Raw genomic sequence first — 21,238 nt, 5'->3', positions numbered from 1 at the left:
TTTATAGGGCGCTAAACCAGGTTCAAAAACATATGTGTGTGTCAAAAGGCAAACGCGTTTAGTAAAGGTTTGACTAGTGACTCAATGCATAGGAAGAAATGTCTTTTTAGGAAGAAGGAAACCGAGTCGAAAAAAAAAGATGTAGAATTTAAAGAGTGATGCATAAATTATAGTAAAGTGGGAGATGAGGGTTGAAGTTCGAATCCAGTTGGTTCCACAAAAGTCACTTTCTTAGGATGTTGGCAAAAACTTAATGTAACCACACACGTAATACTCTGTGGGTTTCTCGAAATAATTCTGGCTTTTATAAATATCGGTGAAACCAATGCCACCAATAGAATTTGCGGATTCCTACGATATGATGATTATTGTGAGATTAAAAAGTAAAAAAAAAGTAATCTTCTATAATATAATCCCACCTGTCTGTTTAAATGTATGTATGTATGTATGGATGGATGGATGGATGGATGGATGTCTCGCAAAAACTTTCCACAGAGGTGACGGATATTTACTAGATCGGTATCGTTTTTATTTCGACCATTTGGACGAAAAATATCTAAAAAATTGGCGAAAGGCATTCATCCCTTCACCCTCTACTGGGCACTATTCTACCAGGATGGGTCGCTTTTTTCGCCAAAATTTTTAAAAGTCATCGCCTTTTTTGGACTTTTCGGCCTTAATTTAAATCTACGTCACTTCCAGTTAGGCGATGGGCGCAACAGCAAACGCGTGACTTTCTTTTTACTTTTTTTGTCCCTCTTTCGTGGTTAGGATCAGAGCCTGCCTGTCTACAATATTTTTTTTTCTGCCCAACCAACACGCTTACACTCACCACTTTCTTTTCCACCTTCGCGTCACGGGTTCGAGCTTGCCTGACTACTATCACTTTTTTTTTTTACTCAGCACACACCTCCGAACCCTCGGGCAACGCCGTGCACCAGGGGAGTCGATAATACAAAAATCTTATCTGTCTGTTTAAATGTACGTATGTCCGCCTAAAATTTTCAGCAGAGGCAACGTTAGTTTTTTTTTTTTTTTTTTCACTTTCTTTGCCTCCTTCGAGGTAGGGGTTTGAGCCTGTCTGCCTACTTCCACTTCTTTTATCTTTGCTCAACACACACATACAAGCACCCGGGCAACGCCGTGCACCATGGCTAGTAGTACAGAAAAGGAGAAATAAGAGGAAAGAACCAGAAGAAGATGAAATGAAAATGAGAAAGAATAATAAGAGAAGCTGAAGAAGAAAAAAAAGGAGTGATTAAGATGACATTTTCAGTAAGACTAGTTTTCAAAAAAAAATAAACCGTAAAGAACGCCAATTTTATTCGTCAATGTCAAAATATTAAGCAGAATTTCCTAGAAGAGTGCTTATGCCCACTATCTTCCCATTTGTATACACATTACCAGAAAATTGATCCATTTCATAGAGATACCAAGTGTTTCTCTACTTCATGGTTATTTCTTTTGTGAGAGAACTACTCGTCTGAGCTCTCTAATTTGCTGGCTTGTCGTATGACATTTACCGTTCGAACTCCTCTCGGTACTACAACTACAAATACGTTTTTTTTCTTCGTCCACGTGTTGTATCAGTGGGAATGTCCATGGCCATTTTTTTTTCAAGAACGCCCCAAATTAAGAACACATAACCACGGCACTGCTTTCCTGCTAACTACAAAATTTTCGTCTTCAAATGTTTAGCATAAACTGTGCTTATAATAGCTATGTTTATACAATGTCATCTATTAGTTTCAATCATTTAATATTGTGTTTCATCCTTCAATTATTTATTAATCTCATTTAATATCATCCTCTAGTTACTTTTAGCCTTTACATATGGTGACACGTTGTAAAAATTAAATCAGGGCAAGATTAAATAAAAAACAATCATTGCAAATACAATTCTAAGAGAACACGAAGAAATCAACACAAGACAACACAGGAGAGAACTAGAATGCATACTAGATACTATCTTCGAGTGTCTAAGGTCTCTCTGTACAGGGTTTGTCAGGATAACCTGGCATTTGGATACTTTTCCCAGAAGTAAACTTTGATCAAATATTAAAAATTACATAGTATTCAAAGCCCAATGAGGGTCTCCTTTCTATGGCCAACCTACGTTAGCTTTTTCGATGAATAAATGCACATTCTACAGGTGATATTAGCTCCAGCACGAAGCTGGATATCCCACCAGACTAGACTAATTCTCGTCCGGGAATCCAGTAATACCAAGAAACCAAAATGAAAGATGTACTACAACATATGAAAATCGCTAATATGGGAGAGGAAAATTTTCTTCTCAATTTATTTATTAACGCAGTGTTTGGGAGATAAAGGACTTAAATAGAACATTCAAATAACTGTGGGTCTCATATAGAGTTCAAGTGATAGCCCCAGGAAGGGGCGGGGCCATGATTTTGGAGAGCTTCGACTGAAGAAAAATAAAACAAAACAAAAGAACACATCAACACCGTTTGGTGGTGTCAACGGCAAAAAGTTCAGTTGCCTTTTTGGTGAGATTACCTGAGGATGTGAGTAGACTTTTGCAAGCGTCGTCACGTATTGACAGATTAACAACGGACGAGTTATTGGATCAAACGCGAAACATCCTTAAGGAACTAGAACCAATTACAGCAGCAGCCAGCACTGTCCGTGCAACATGTAAACCCTATGGAGACAATGTAGATCCTCCCGCCAGCTAACGCTATGCGTGAAAACCCTGTTTGCTATAAATGTGGGGGTCATACCCATTTTGCTAAGGATTACCGGAATCAAAGTGTTACAATGAAGGTTTATTCACAAGCACACAGGACACTACAATGTTTTCGCTGCAATAAGCTGGGCCACATATCTCGTAACTCGTGATGTGGATAATATTATTCTTTATCTTCTCTATCCGCTGTCAGCTAATATGATAAAGAAAGGTTTCATGTACACGTCGTTTTAACTACAGGGTGGTCGCTAGAAAAACAGGAAATTTGAAGGTCACATTAGATCATGAATAAAATGCGTGAGTGCTATTTTTTGATTGGTCCTTTTGTTGTCTTATAATACACGACTCTATAATAATTTATATATCTATACAAATTAAGGTGTCTCTGAGTGTGTCTGTGTACATTACCCTACGCAATAACTCTGTCGATTTTTAGTCTACAGACTCTAAATTTGACATACAGGGTACTGAGATTTGGGAAAATTAATGAAATCTATTTCCGGCCAGAAACTTGGCTGTTAATGCGTCAAAGTTCAACGATTAACCTTTGAGAACTCTACAAAAACCTCCGCCAATTTTGGGTCTAAACACTTAAAATTTTAGATATAGGTTTCTTGGGCATGGATCTAACTTAATAACTTGATTTGCGCCACAAAGAAATAAATGTTCAGCTGTCATATTAGGGGTCAAAGTTTTAAAAAATGTGACCTCTGCGGTCTCTACCAAATTACTCAGAAAATTTCTGGTCTAAATATATGAAATTTGACATAAAGGTTATACAGAGTTTTGGCAAGCTTTTTAATCGGATTCGGATCGAACATTTTTAATTACCAATATATAAATGTATGTATGTTTGCATGTCTGCCTAAAACTTTCGGCAGAAGCGACAGATTTTACCAAGATCAGTATCGCTTTGAAGTTAAACCTCGTAGACGACAAATATCGAAAAATTGGCTAAAAACATTAATATCTTCATCTTCGACTGGGAACTTTTCCGCAGGGGGGGTCGCTTTTTTCGCCGATATTTTTTAAAGTCATCCTCTCCTTTCGATTGTCTAACCTTAATTTAAACATAAGTCATTTCCGGTTTGAGGAAAAAAGTTAATACTGCATAATCTGTGTTATATACATTTTAAACTTTCATATATATGCATGTATATATATGTATTTATATATATGTATGTATGTATATGGATATATATATATGTATGAATATATATATGTATATGTATATATATGTGTGTGTGTGTGTGTGTGTGTGTGTGTGTGTGTGTGTGTGTGTGTGTGTGTGCTTTACTCATTCTCCCAATATTAGCACAGCCTTGACAGTCGATTTAAATTCTTTTTATACGTACATCTTTTCATAATTGACATGGGTCGTCTAAATGCCTACACGTGGTAGCTTGTCTTATTATTTTCCATTCGACTACCGGCGAATGTCCGCTTTCTTTGCGTTCCCAGTATTTATTCGCTAGTGTTTTTTTTTATCCGGTGTTTTTTATTGTTGAATGTAGTGAATAAATACTGGGAACTCAAAGAAAGCGGGCATTCGCCGGTAGTCGAATGGAAAATAATAAGACAAGCTACACCGCGTAGGCATTTAGACGACTCATGTTAATTATGCCTTCATGAAAAAGTTGCTATCCTGTACTTTAAAGAACCCCAAAATCTATTAAACTGTAAAAGAGAAATAGCAAATAACTGTGTTCACAAGATAAAATGTACTCTAAGATAGCGATACAAAATAACTTTAAAACTAACAAAAACAATAGAAAATAAACAAATAAATTAATTAAATAAACATGAATATACATAAACGATCACACATATATGTATATATATGTATATATACGTGTGCATATATGTATGTACACATATGTATATTTATATATATATATATATATATATAAAGGTAAAGGCCCGCCTTAAACCACTAACCTAGCTCTAAAACAGATCCTTTGTTCGATAAAATGCATGCCCATTGGCTGATAGGAAGGGGCGCGGTGGATACTAGAAAGCTGGTTGGCTAACTAAAATCCTCAACAGAAGAGGGCCACATAAAAACGAGAAACAACCACAGAATTCGCGCATAAGCCTGACGAATCCTAGAGTGGATGAAACGCCGGATATTCAGTGTAGCTTAATCGCCATATATATTTTATAAATTACTAACTAGCTCTACCTACGTATTGAGCACTTTTGAAGTAAATACGTAAAGTTTACGCATAAATCTATACTTTCGTATATTAATTTTATGTGAGCAAATGAAGTATATATATATATATATATGTATATGTATATATATAAAATATATTTTAGTCATCGACATACAGACCTGTTTCGTTGTTTCACAACTCATCAGTGCCGCTAGACTAACACCTCTCCCAAGCCTAGGATCGAACCTAGAATCATCGTGATGACAGTCGGCAGTCCTACCCCTTGACTACGGAATCGGTGGCCGAAATTAACCTGTCCGAACGATTATTTAAATAAACATCCGTCCGCTACTCGTAGAGGGCTCAAACGTTTGTTTGTAAACAAATCGCGAGCTTCGCATTATTTCAGCTAAATTAAGTAGCGAGTAAGATAATTTACGAGAGTGCTCTACCAAAGAGGGGAGCTTTATAAAATATATTTTAGTCATCGACATACAGACCTGTTTCGTTGTTTCACAACTCATCAGTGCCGCTAGACTAACACCTCTCCCAAGCCTAGGATCGATGTGTATATGTATATATATATATGAGAGAGAGAGAATGATAGTGCACCGGTTTTCTTGAAAAAATCAATAAACTGTTCACTCGTCAAAAATTGAGCACAAAAGTATCAAGTTTTTTTGTTTTTACATTAGAAAAAAAGTACTTCTTCTCAGGAAATAAGGTACTTCTGCGGTATCCTACCCAAGAAATAAGGTACTTGTACAGTTAAGTACGTATAAGAAAAACAAAGAAATTCTTATCTGGTACGATCAAAAGTTATCCAAATCGAAAATCATGTAATATATTCGAGTAGTATAACATTTATATAAAAATCTGGTGCTTCTTCGCTATAGCACCCTGGTGTAAAAACAAACAAACTCTTACTTCTGACATACTTACAATTTAGTAAAACAGACAATTATTAAATAATTTTAATTATATATTGTACATTACCCGCCCAAGGTAAAGATTTTTTTTCCTCATACGGTACAATTATTCGATACCTCTGTAATATACGTCCTAGGGTAGGTAAAATATCCTTTTGCTTAAGATGCCAAATGATTCATAGACATAAAAACTTCCTCTATTATAAAAATAAAAGGTATGTTGAAAAATTTTTCTCATTATCTTATACGATCCCGATCAACGCCGGATGGCCTTGCTGGTATAATACAAAAACGCCTTAATATGAGTAATAACCCTTCGCCGGGTAAAGTAATAATAATTGGAAATAATATTGAAAGTGTATTATCAAAACTCCTTATATGGTAATTCTATACAATATTAATTAACACAGAGCATCATTAAACGATTACAATAAAATATCTCATTCAAGATGTTAAATTTTGTTACGTCCAACCGTTTTAAAATATACATTTTTTATAATGTTGGTAAGCAAGCTTTTGTATTAATATTCCGATCTTGTATATTTCTCGTTATTTACTCTTTTATGTTATGAATACACATTTAAAGGTATTTCGTATGCCTCTTTTTTATCGTTGCATCTTAACTATCCTCCTTACTTTATTTTATTAAACCATTTATGCATCTTTTCTTTATTTTATATAAAAAAAATATATATCTTCTTTTCCTTCTCGGCACCGTCTGGATGAAGACCTTCACGAAGATCTTCACAATTACTGCTGATTACCGGCGTTTTTAACCCACCAAACCGTGCTCTGTATTAACGCTCCATTTCCTTTATGCCCCTCTTTAGGGGGACATACGTTTTCCGAATCGGCGAACATTTGTCCGTGCGAGCGCTTTGTTTAACTTGCAAAACGTGCCGTACATTAATCGTTCCAACCTGCCTGCTAGAGACCCGCCTTTGTGAGCTGCCGGTTCTGTGAAAGGCACCAATGCCAACCGAAGAGGTCTGGGGGCCGGTGAAGGGTGAGCACTCCGGAAGCGTTTAAGAAAAGGTTACTCGTTCGAGGGTCTCAACCTGAAAGACAACAACATCATACGAACATCTCGACGCCCGGGAGCGTTTTGGCTTGAGGGTTGGGCCGCTCGCTTGATATTAACGCCAGGAAACAATCTACGGACGAAAAAGCATGTCTGCCGCTTCCGTCGAAGACAGCTGTTTACGACTGAAATTGCCCTCGTCTTCTGACCTAGTTATGATTTTTTGTTATGAGTTCAGACTGACTTAAGATTATGGACGTATCTTCTCTTCAGTGATTTCTCATTGGCCCAGATTCGTCGGTCGTTAAGTAAGTCACGTTTCAGGTGAGGATAGCATTTCAATAGATAAACGCTCGTGTATAATCGACGCAACTGTATAAGTATACAATATGATAGATTATTATAATATTATTATAGCTTACATAGGTACACGGCGTTGCCAAGAGCAATAAAAAATAGAATGGGTTATATAGCTGGTTACATTTGTGCCTCCAAAGCACTACTTAAAACAATACACCCCCACCCTAGAAGAGAAATATCTTCCCTTTTATGGAATCTAATTTTAGTTTAATACTTGCTCTTTTTATGATATTAAGTCTCTCTCTCTCTCTCTCTATCGCTTCAAAATGTTGAGATCCAGCAAAAAGCAAGAGCAAGATAGCCAGCAACAAGTTAAACTGCAAACCAGCTTAATGCGGGTACTTGTCTCTCGCTTTATGATTTTTTTTTAAATCAGAGATTTGATTCTAGAAAGGTTGCCTTCACCACAACTTATGAGACCCTCTCCACACAAACACACACGGTGCTAATTGGCCGTTCAATCCGAGAAAGGGTTCTTGTTTTTAATCCTTCAGGGAGACTAGCCACCGTCCTCACTAAACAAGTCTGGTGGGGAACCAGTTTAGTCGCTGTTGATCTGACCATGAGTCAGGTAGTACTGGGTTACATGGTACCAGTAGCATATGACATGATCTGACATAGATACAAACATACATACATACAAACAAACATACATACATGTATACATACATACAAACATACATACAAACACACATACATAGATACAAACATACACGCAAACAAAAATACATAGATACAAACATACATACAGACAAACATGCATAGATACAAACATACATACATCCATAAATTTACACACACATACATACATGTATACATACATACAAACATACATACTAACAAACATACATATATACAAACATACATACATACAAACAAAAATACATACTAACAAACAAACAAGCATACATACAAACATACATAGATACAAACATACATACATACAAAAAATGTACATAGATACAAACATACATACATACAAACAAACATACATACATACAAACAGACATACATACATACAAACAAACATACATACATACAAACATACATACATGTATACATACATACAAACATACATGCAAGCAAACATACATAGATACAAACATGCATACATACAAACAAACATACATAGATACAAACATACATACATGCATAAATTTAAACAAACATACATACATGTATACATACATACAAACAAACATACAAACACACATACATAGATACAAACATACATACATACAAACAAACATACATAGATACAAACAAACATACATACATACAAACATACATACATACAAACAAACATACATAGATACAAACATACATACATACATAAATTTAAACACACATACATACAAACAAATATACATAAATACATACATACATACATACAAACAAACAAACATAATACATACATACAAACATACATACATACAAACAAATATAATACATACATACATACAAACATACATACATACAAACATACATACATACATACATTTAAATAGATAGGTGAGATTTATATAATACTAGCGAGGGGTACCCGGCGTTGTCCGGGTGTTTGGAGGTGTGTGTGTGGAAACTCCGGGGGGGGGGTAAAAAAAGTAAGCATTAGGATCGAACCCGAACCCTTGAGGCAAAGTTGTAAATTAAAGTGTGAAAAAAAAAAGTTCGACGTTAACCATTGCCCAGCGCGACATGCTAGCGGAAATCCGTTTGAATTTATTTAATTACTTGGATTTAGCTAGTTCACGTTTTAATGAGGTAAAAGTTTGACTGTGGTATAGTACCTTTATTTACTGCTGAACGCTCCCCCCCCCAAGATGTTGTAGGAAAAAAGACTAACCCACATGCGGCGAGCGACAAATGTTGAATATTTATCTTCCCGAAATCAAGCAAATTAAATAGACAGGCGAGCTTCGTTGTTAACTGTGAGATATTACGATTTATATGTGATCTAAAAAGTTTTAAAAAGTTGTGAAGCGAGCGACCGCTTCTCTGAAAAAAGCCTTTTCTTGACATAGAGAAAAGGCGAACACATATACATACATGATGATGATTGCAACGTCTTGTCAGACGAGTGCCACTCCCTTAGACATTTAAAATCCATGAGCCCAAATCTCTGAGGGAGTATCTATACAAATATGATGTTACAGAGTCTTAGCTTTGTACGACAGCTAAGTCTCTCTCTCGGTTCAAAATGTTGAGATCCAGCAACAAGCAAGAGCAAGATAGCCAGCAACAAATTAAACTGCAGACCAGCCTAATGCGGGTAATGGTCTTCCGCTTTATGGTTTTTTAACTCAGAGATTTGCTTCTCCTAGAAAGGTTGCCTTCACCACGGCTTACGGGAGCCCTCTCCACCCCAATACACATATACACACACACAAATATACACGGTGCTAGTTGGCCGTTGACCCAGAAAAAGAGTTCATTCGCCCTTTGGAAGGTCTTGTTTTTAATCTTCAGGGAGACTAGCCGCCCTCCTCACCAAACAAGTCTGGTGGGGGAACCAGTTTAGTCGCCGGTGACACGACCATGAGGCAGGTAGTACTGGGTTACATGGTACCAGTAGCACATGACATGACCTGACAATAAATACATACATACATACATACATACATTTTCGCTTTTATATATATAGATGTAACACAAATGATAACAAATTTAATTCTTGTTTTGTATCGCATTATTCTCTTCTACAGACACAACATATGTTATTTTTAATACGAGTTATCTTTGGGTTTATATTACAATAAACTTAGGTACGAAAAAGCGGCCAAAATTTAAAAAAAATATAACAAATAAATGTTATCAAACGCAAGATTAGTTACTTTTCTACCTATACGGAATATTTTTAGTGGTTTTACTCACTTTAAAACGTTTGGTAATCATACAGTTTATCGATATATGTTAACAAGACAAATGGCGGCGAGATCACTACTAAACACGTGAGGTTTGGTAAAATGAGTTAAAACTAAAAATAATAATACAAAATACTGTTAGAAACTCACCGAATATATGTTACTGTGAGCACTAGATACGAGGAGGCACGTATCATATCATATTAGCTCCATCTGATTGGCTTTGACAGAGTATCTCAAAATTAATTTGCATGATGTTTTGAAAATTAAATCTACGTGCTTTATAATCCCTTTCAAATGTCTTAAGAGTCACGAAGTAAATCATTAATTTTGTATTTATTAAGCAAATATTAAAATGGCTGGCGATAAAACAAAAATGCGTCCTTTCTAAGATTTTGTTTTATTTTGCGATATCACAATTTTACCTAAAAGTTACGGAAAATTTTCTTCTACATTTTGGCATATTCTAAAATACAGAGTTTCCTGGCCAAACCCTCTCTTTCACTCTATTACTCAGCGAAATATATGTTTACGTTTTTTTTTCTTCTTAATTTTAGGAACATCTGGCTGAAGGTGACCTGGTGTAGAGATTCAATCTCTCTTTCTTTCTCTTTTTAACTCCCTCCCTCCCCCTCTCTCCCTTTTATATATATATATATATATATATATATATATATATATATAAATATATATATATATATATATATATACAGGGTGTCCATAAAGTCCGTGTGCAATTTTAAAATGAATTGTTCCAAAATCGAATCCTTTTTACATGTTATTTCTATTGCAATCACAAATAAAATTATAAATATTTTAAGGCGCACACGGATTTTATGGACACCCTATATATATATATATATATATATATATATATATATATATATATATATATATATATATATACATATATATATATATATATATATACACTGGTGAGACGTCGGCTTGGGTTGAAGCTTGTTTGATACCGCGTCTCTTGTTCGATATGATGTAGGTTCTTTCCACTGTCGGATCTGTGCTGCGGGTTGCTTGATATGTGTAACTTAATAGACACTCTTGTGTGTGTGGCCTGATTGCTCAGTTGGTAGAGTGCTCGTCTAGCATGCAAAAGGTTCGGGATTCAAATCCTGAGCGCGGATATGTCTAACTGATTAGGCTAAATGTGGGCGAAACTCGAGTCTTGGACTTCCGGTTTGTTGGCTTTGTTGTGAGTTGCGACGTTGGTTCGGCTGTGGAAAATAATTACATATATTCTCGCAAACTTTCTGAATATATACAGAGAGCGATGGGGGTGGGGGGAGACCTAAACAGAAACACACCAAGTCATGTGGTCATCTGTGTTTCCTTTTTATTTGCGAGACTACTTTTGGGATGTATGAAATTAAGAAAACAAAACACCAGTACAATTATATGAAAATATATGTTTGATGTAATTAAATGTATGCACCTTTACATCCAAAATATATTTTTTCCAAATTTTGTACTGGTGTTTTGTTTTCTTAATTTCATTCATCCAGAGAAAGTCTCACAATAAAGATGAAACGTTGATGAACACATAACTTGGTTTGTTCCTGTTTATCTCTCTATTTCGTGCATTATTCTGATCACACACACACACACACGCACACACACACACACACACACACACACATATATATATATATATATATATATATATATATATAAGAGCAAATAGTTAATAAAACATTATTATAAGCCCTATCTCCTATTTGGTTTTAGGCCCTGTCGGTGGGGCATTAGAATACACCGACTGCCCTTCTGCAGAGGGTAAAAGTCCCTCAATGGGGGTCCTGGATATGACCTTAAACTATATCCAGTGGTGAGGCCCCAGCTTGTGGGCTTTGGGGAGTGTGGAGCCACACTTGAATTACCATTGCTCCCAGGTCCACTCTTACCCGGAGTGGTAGTAGCTGATAGGGTCCCAACTATGGGTTAAATAGAAAATGACTTGAAAACAACAAATATATTCTATTAAAAAAAGTTTTCCTTCAAAATCTTTGGATTCGGCATTAAATAACCCGAAAAGGGTTGATATGCCGTAAAACAAAAACAACCAACCAACCTATTTGGTTTGATAGAGCTTTTACAGCTGGTTTAGATTACTTTATAAATATTAATTCTTTAATATTTATAATATACTTTAGTTTTACCATCTTGGATCATTTTGGTAAATTTATTTGTAATTTTTATTATATATATATATATATATATATATACATATATATATATATATATATGGATATATATGGATATATATACATATATACATATATATATACACATATATATATATACATATATGCTAGCATGGGCACCCAGCATTGCCCAGGTCGACACCTTCTACACTAAAGATATTAATCCTTTTCTATCTGGGCAACGTCGATACTCCCAACAGCATTTTTAAAATTACAAGATCGGATAAGATCACGTAAATGTAATCGCTGAAAAAAAGAATACGTGATGCCCTCTCCGCCATATATTTCGGCAGAAGGGATACAAAGAGGAGAAACTATTCTCCAGATATTGATCACTTTTTGTTGCCCGTGCGCAGGAGTCCCCCTCAAAATAAAAAGAATAAATGAATCAAATCAACTTTTGTTTCAATAAAAATAGCAGCGCGTGTCCGAGCGACCGCTAAAAAACAAAAACAGATGTGTAGGAGCAAAACTGAAACGTGAAAGAAGGGAAAATGTAATTTGGAAAATAATTTTGATCATTGTACCACGACGACTGATGACCTCGTGACCCTGAAAAAATAACATTTTTAAACATTAACGTGTGCGTGACTTGCGAAAAGTTTAAGAAAAAAAAGAATTTCCATCTACTGGCTTGTTTTTTTCTTGTTGGAAAGTCATTTTCTTCACTGACTGTCTTTTCCGTAAAATAAACAGAAAATTTCCATGTATCTGTTTTTTTTTTTTTTTTTTTTTTTTTTTTTTTTTTTGTCGAGTAAGGGAACCTTTTGTTGTTTCTAAAAGTGTAGCTAAAGTTTCAATTCCTGGAATGGTCACGGAATCTGTACAGCCGCTTCAGGAATGTTGTTTTTTTTTTTTTTTTTTTGCTCTTATAATCAAACAAACAAAAAACACTTACGTATAAATTGAAAGTATTTGCGTGTATATAAATCCTTTCAGTTCATACGTAAGTGTTTTTGTTTGTTTGATTATAAGAGCAAAAAAAAAACATGTTTCTATATACAATGAATAATTTTTTAACGCAAGAAATGTATCGAGATTATTAAATTATTTGATTTGGGGGAAAAAAATTTATTTTGTATTTTTTTATCTTTGGAACTTTACATGAGAAGTAATTCTACGTTTCTAAACCACCGGTGTAAGAAATAATAATTCCAAATAAATTAAATTAAATATATTAGCAATATAATTGTTATTTAAAGTTGATTAAATAACAATCTTAAATTGGACACTTAACACAATTCTCTAACTAGAAATATTTAGTAACATACAGCTATTTAGTAAAATCGATTTTCTTTATTGTAATATGCAAAAAGGATAACTTTTAATTGTATATTTTGCAAGAATCATACTATATATATAAGAAATAAATGAAATAATAAAGTAATCTATATTTTGTATATATTAATCAAATTGTGAACAAACAAACATACAGGAATACACACACACACACACACATATATATATATATATATAAGTCACTTTGTATGTAGTATTGTCATGGCTTAAGTGTTGTTAGGGTTACAGCCAGTGTTGAGGATGATTTACACCAGTGAATATGTAGTTAGCTTTAGGATTAATGTTAAGCTTTCTTTACATGCCATTTTCATCGTTGAATATGTAGTAAACATAAGTGTTAGTATCTGGGTTGCTTTGTATACCGTGTCCACCAAATAATGCATAGGGTTAGGGTTAGGGTTACTTTATATACCATTTTTAATTGTCCAATTTTAGGGTTGACGTTTTTGTTAGCATTAGGCTCGCTTTATGTAACATTTTCATTGCTAAATGTGTAGTACGAATTACGGTTAGTGTTATTTAACATAGAAACTTCATCGCTGAACCAATACGTAGTGTTAGAGTTTGGATAGTTTTCATAGTATTTTCTATCGCTAAATATTTACTGAAGTTTAGTGTTAATGTTTGCATTGCTTTTCAATAATATTTTCTTTCGCTGAATGTGTAGTTAAGTTTAGTGTTAATGTTTGCATTGTTTTCAATAGTATTGTCTATCGCTAAATGTGTAGTTAAGTTTAGTGTTAATGTTTTGATTGTTTTCATAGTATTTTTTATCGCTAAATGTATAGTTATTTTTAGTGTTAACGTTTGGAGTGTTTTGATGGTGTTTTCTATCGCTAAATGTGTAGTTAAGTTTAGTGTTAATGTTTTGATTGTTTTCAATAGTATTGTCTATCGCTAAATGTGTAGTTATGTTTAGTCTTAGTGTTTGGATTGTTTTGATGGTGTTTTCTATCGCTAAATGTGTAGTTAAGTTTAGTGTTAATGTTTTGATTGTTTTCAATAGTATTGTCTATCGCTAAATGTGTAGTTATGTTTAGTCTTAGTGTTTGGATTGTTTTCAATAGTATTTTCTATCGCTAAATGTGTAGTTAAATTTAGTGTTAATGTTTGGATTGTTTTCAATAGTATTTTCTATCGATAAATGTGCAGTTAAGTTTAGTATTAGTGTTTTGATTGTTTTCAATAGTATTTCCTATCACTAAATGTGCAGGTAAGTTTAGTGTTATTGTTTGGATTGTTTTCAATAGTATTTCTATTAGCTGAATTTGTAGTTAGTCCTAAGGTTAGCGTTAGTCTTGTTTACATAGTGATGGGTGCGTTGTTTAATGGACGCATCTTATAAATCGAGATATCCTGTTTGTATAATGATCGAATTTGCTAAAATGTGTGGAATGTCTTTTATATCTGATAATGATTTCTAAAGATGCTTTGTTATTTGCAATTTTCAAACAGCGAAAAGCAAAGAAAGAAATCTAAAATGTAAAATGATCAGAGGATGCGTCAAATGGTGGGGCGGGGTTGTTGTTTTCTGTGACTTGTGTTTTTGGCGGGGATGGGTTTATAAAAAAAACGAAGGAAGGGTCTTCCAAGTTGGTTTGAACAGCGGAAACACGAACACAAAAAAGCACGCCGCACATCGAAAAAAAATAGGGGGACAAAATGATACGAAAGAGTGAGGGAATAATAGGGGAATTGTTCGTTGAACTAATCGGGCATTGCAGCGTGAAGCATCTCATGAATGGCGAAAAACAAGATGGCGAGAAAAAGTGCGGGAATATGTGAATTTATATTTAAAAAAAAGAATTTTTTTTAGACAAAGACTCGTCATGGGTGAAATTAAGGAAAAGAAAAAATGTATTGGGCGAGGAAAGATGATGTAGCGTCAGATGCATTAGACATAAAGCAGGAACATATCAATTGGAGTGAAAAATTTAGGGACGAGAACGATCATGATTATATTTTTATAACAATGAACATGGAAAATGACACTGATATGTGAATCTTCTTTTAATGATGACCAAAATAATGTGCGTTATGTTTTGTAACCAAGGTAGCGTGGATCTGTTGAGTTCCGCTAAAGATCCCCAGAAGTTGTATTCCCTTTATTTCATAGACATATTATTACTAAACGCACACACGTATTCTTTTTTTTTCTACACAGTGATCACCACTTATCAAGGCCCGGAAGCCACTCAAGGATAAGGGTTATTGCAAGTACATTACGTTAGTGAGGAGATTTGCTGAAGTGTTTACTTAAGGGGGCGGTTCATTAGAAATTTGTTAACATTGGACTTGAAGACATCCAAGTTGTAGTCCGGAGGGAAGCAGGCAGACGGAACAGAGTTCCACAGGCGTGCAGTTCTAAGAAAGAAGCTTTGTTCATGGAATCCGCGTTTTGATTTAGGCACAGATATAGAGTGGGGGAAATTTTTCACAGTGGATTCAGCTAGACGGGTGTTTTTCGTGAAAGATCTTGCTTCGTTAATATGGATATCATAATATAAAAAACATGGCAACAAGACCCAACGTTGCACGGAATTGAATGAGAATTGAATTAGAATATTCTACACTTGTTTTGGTCATCGAAATCGACGAAATTTTCCATTTTCAATTAAATCGATTGCATCGAAGGGAACCCATTTAGGTGCGTTGAGGGGAAACTTCATATACCTTCCTGCTGTGGCTAAGTCTATAATACATTGTTGTATACATTGAACTCTTGGGAAGTTACTGTAGATTTCATTAAAAAATATTTCTTATACTCAATTTACTGCAAGCTTCAAATTTTAAAACTAAGCTATCACGGTTCATGTCTGCCCTAAACAGAAGGATTCATTTTGCACGCACCCCTGTCTTATCAAAGAACGTACTACTCATTTTATACGCCAGCCTTTTATTCTTGTCTTATGACAAATTTCTCAAATGCATTCGTAATGTTAGGCTGTATAGGGTGTTAACTTAGCTCAAAATCAGACTGCTCCTTCTTTTGTCAGAGTTTTCGATTATACATTAACGATTTTCCATATCAGAAAAATTCCGATACATATACTTTTTTTGTTTTATAAAACTACCAGACACAAAGTATATTTGTGTAAGATTTCATTAAAACTCGGCCCAATAGTTTAGGAGTCCACAGGTAACTAACTCTCTCCCACACATACACATGGTGCTTTTTTTATATAAATATTATATAATTAAAACTATAACAATCATAATAGATATATTTTATTGATGATAAAAACAAACACTGGTATATATTTTTGTTTAAATGCTATTCGTGGGGTTGGTATTAATTATTGAAACTACAATTATCAACTTCGGATATTCGAAAACATAAGGTCTCACAAAACGTATCTAAACGTTCTGTAAGGGAAATGCTATAACTATGCATGATATGGATTGTTTGGACTATTGTCGTTAGGATTCAGAACGAATTAAAACATGATGTAGTGCGTTTGTGACATACAAATAATGTCGATTCGTTTCCATTTTTGTACTGAATTAGACCAGTACCGATTTTATATATTGTTTAGGAACATTTGATATAAGGATATGCAATTACAATAGAAAAAAGAGCATGAAACGCAACATGGTTAAGCTGAAACATGGAAAAGAATTTATTATGTAATGTTAAATTGAATTTAAAAAAAAATTATGCGGCAATATTTTAAGTTATAAATTTATTATACTTTTACAAGAATATCTTGTTCTTTTCTTTTCCATGTTTAACCCTTATCATATTAGTCTTCATGCTCGCATGTTTTCTATTGTAATCCATGATTTTTCACTTTTTTAAAAAAATTTCAGTCTTATTTTTGCCCAAAACCATAACGTACACACACGTAAAAAAATGTACGGCGCTCGTCCGTGTTCATTCTTTCTGCTTGACGTGTTACTTTTCTTTTACACGAGAGCGGTGAATTAGTAGAAGCGCTAGCCGCTAAAGCAATGTAGTTGCTATGGAAACCAGTCAAAAAAACGTCGCTCACCTTCCTAAGAATTTTGACGATTTTGAACACCAGTAAATTCCTTATAAATTTTGTTTTACTGAACGAAAATTGAAAAAAATTCCCAATATAGCTGAGAGGGTAATCAATAAACTATAATAATTTTTCGAAATTTGGTCGAAAAATGGGTGAGCAGTGAAGCTTGAAAGCAGTTCTAAATGACTAAAACTGCCACTTAACCATATATTTAAACATAGTAGTGTTTGAATTACAGATATTATTTATATTATTCGGACTACTGTTCTCGTCTTAGTGTTTTTTTTTCTCACAAAGCTTCATCGAATGGTATCACCGGCCATCTTCAGGCGTATCTTAAAAATGCCTTTTATGGTGACTGGAGAAAAAATGCTTCATACTTTTTTCAACGGGGCATAGTCATTATAATTTTAAATGTGTTCTGATTTTATTGAACCAGGTTGTCATTGATGGGCGTGCATCTAAACAGCATAATATTAATGCGGATATGCCTCAGGAGTCAATCCTTGACCCACTATTATACCTGAGAGTTTCCTGTACTTCTACAAAGCCACAGCTTGGATTGTGAATCTACCACTAGTGTTTTTTGTTTCCTTTTGGATAGAGTCCAGTAAAGAGTGTTCAATCTAATAGGTCCCACTTTGTCAACTAAACTGAAACCCTTGCACAATCGCCGCAGTGTTGCTTGTATTGCAAATATTATAATAGAATGTGCTTTGATGAATTCGCTTAGCAACAGAGTCCCACCTCTTCACTGTTGAAGTCTCTAAATGTTAGAAAGCTTTCTGTTCTAATAGTTTCTTTCCTGGAACTGTTAGACTTTGAAATTCCTCTTTTAATACTCGCTTCCCTGACTGTACTGGTATACAAAAGTTTAAATGATACATAAACCAACATCTTGTTTATATTTTTTAGACATAGTCCCACATAGTAGTCCATTACGTTCTAGTGGCGATACGCCTTGTTTAGTGCGAAGTAGAGCAAGGAAAAAAATGTCGAGTCTTTATTTGTGTCCTCTTGTTTTGCATCCGATTATATATAATTCTTTCAAAGTTTTGAGGTGAGAATTAATAATATCTTATACTAGCTGGGGGTCTGGCGTTGCCCGGCCGTATAATACGCTTAAACATAATATTTATTGATGCATATTGCGTATGTATTAAAATGGAATTATATATATTGAATATTATACATTAATAGGAAGGATTTGCAAAAGAATAATAATAAAAGATAATAACGACAATGTCGTCCATCTAATTCCGCCTGTGTTTGTTTATAATATCCCGTCAGCTGATATTTGGATTTAACGAGATAAAAAACAAGAATTTTTCCAGGAAAACATTTTACATTACCAAGGCTACACCTGTGTAACGTAAAATATTCCCATGTAATTTTTTAATTATTTTTAAGAGAAGAAAGACTATTTTTAATATGTGATTTTCTTTCGATCTTCGATACTTATCAAATGAATTTTGGTACAAAACATGCCCAAGAATATAACTAGAAATATAAATTACTTTCGTTTCAGAGATTTGAATTTTCTTATCAATTCTCATCGCAAAAATTCATAAGATATATTAATGCAGATTATATATATTTTTATTTACTTACATTTTAAATTCCTAAGCAAATGCGATATATTATTGTTATAATAACTTTTTAATATCAACATCATATTATCTAACCTACTTTGTTTTAAAAATAGATTTAAAAAATAGAGGTTCCTTCAGTCTTTAACAGATTATGGATACCAACAAAAGGGTGCCTGCGCGTGAAATTTTTGTGGCACAAAGTGCGCAATCTCCAACCAAACCTGTCCTGAGTCGACATTGTAAAATACCAGTGGCAAGTGAAGTGGCACATACAGCTCCTAGAATTCTCAAATGGTCATCCATCTTGTACTAACCAGGCTCAAATTCGCTTAACTTCAGTGATCTGACGAGAACCGGTGTGTCAACGCGATTATGCCGTATAACGAACGTATAACACTTCTATCGAATACATTTAGTGCTTCCCTTAATTTCATATGCTTAACATTCGCAGATAACATGAATTGGTGCAAATACATTGAGGCAATTGCCAAGGCTGCTGCGAACAAAGTGGGGGTTCTCTACAGTGGTACAAGGGTACTCACACCTGAGAGTATCTTGTATCTCTAAAAGGCGACGGCTCGCCTATGCATAGAGTATTATTGCCACATGTAAACCAGTAAATCTGCCAATGTTCTTTCGCATCTGGACAGGTTTCAAAATATTAGTCAACCTAAAAGGTACTGAAATATCATCTAAACTACAACATCTGTCTCCTCGCCTAATTTTGGCATTCTTATGTCTGTTTTACAAGTATGCAAGTGGCAAGTGCTCTGACGACCCTCGAGTGCTAGTACCCCATCAAGCACTATATCCTCGTCAAAACTGACAATCAGTAAAATTTCCACCCCTAAACTGGAGAAATCCCTATGTGCCGTAACAATTTCTACTCGATTAGCTTTTCTCCTCTGCGTGCTACACTTCTACTGCTTCCCTGGCTGTAGAAATGTAATGTGAACAGACATCTCGCTACCCACCTACAACAATAGTTTCTCTGCAAATCTGGTCAAAATAGTAGCCCTTCGCGACTAAGTTACTCTCTGATTTGTTTGGGCTCAAACGACAATAAAAAAAATGACTGTGAAAGCGTCTTTACTAGCAAGTGTCCATAAAGATATAACACTGATTCATTTATATTCTGATTACTGTAGTAAACGTCATATGAATATTTTTTCACAGTACAACTAGCTTTTCCCATCCGTCCACAATTGTAACGTTGCAATTACATACAAACAATATGAAATGGAAATTTAAGATCCGGGTCGGCATTTTATTCCTTTTAAACAAAATCATGTTTTACCATTACTAAAAGTATCTCGTTGCCACATGTTAGTTTTACCTGTTTGTGTTTCTTCATCCTCCGACCGCACGCCGGTCACAACCAGCCCATTCTTGTCAATGACACACCCATTCTCTTCGACGTACTTTTTCTTCCCCGCGCACGTAGGATATTTACTAATTTTTTTTGGTTCTTCTTTCTGCGCTTACTTTCTAATTTTCATATGAATTTTCTTAAAAGCATTGATCATCAAACCTTTATCTAACGCAGCCATTATAATTCATCGGGAAATTATTTAACCTGCTGTTGATTGGCTCATTCTTCGAATTTTTTGTAATGAAAATCTTTGATGTATTATAGTTACAACTCGTATCGGCTAGGTCCTGGATATGACCTTAAAATATATCCGATGGTAAGCCCCAGCTTGCGGGCTTTGGGGAGTCGTGAGCCACGCTTTAATTGCCATTGCTCCCAGGTCCACTCTGAACCGGATTGGTGGTACGTGTTAGGGTCCAAACTATGGGTCAAATAGAAAACGAATTAAAAAACAAAGATATGTGTATATATATATATATATATATATATATATATATATATATATATATATATATATATATATTCTATAAAAAAATGCGTTCTTCAAAATCACTAGATTCGGCATAAAATAACTTGAGACAGGTTGATATGCCGTAAAACAAATACAACCAACAAACCAATCATATCGGCTAATTCAATAGCAGATTTATTTTCTGATTCTGTCTGATTGGATCGACAGTCTTTACCGACATGTTTGATCACTTTCGTGATGTAGTTTATGCTGCTGGTT

Source organism: Euprymna scolopes, chromosome 40 (genome assembly GCF_053919585.1).
Source record: "Euprymna scolopes isolate OS-2025 chromosome 40, ASM5391958v1, whole genome shotgun sequence".
NCBI lineage: Eukaryota > Metazoa > Mollusca > Cephalopoda > Sepiida > Sepiolidae > Euprymna > Euprymna scolopes.
The sequence above is the reverse complement of the archived record's forward strand: the minus strand, read 5'-3'. Positions refer to the sequence as shown.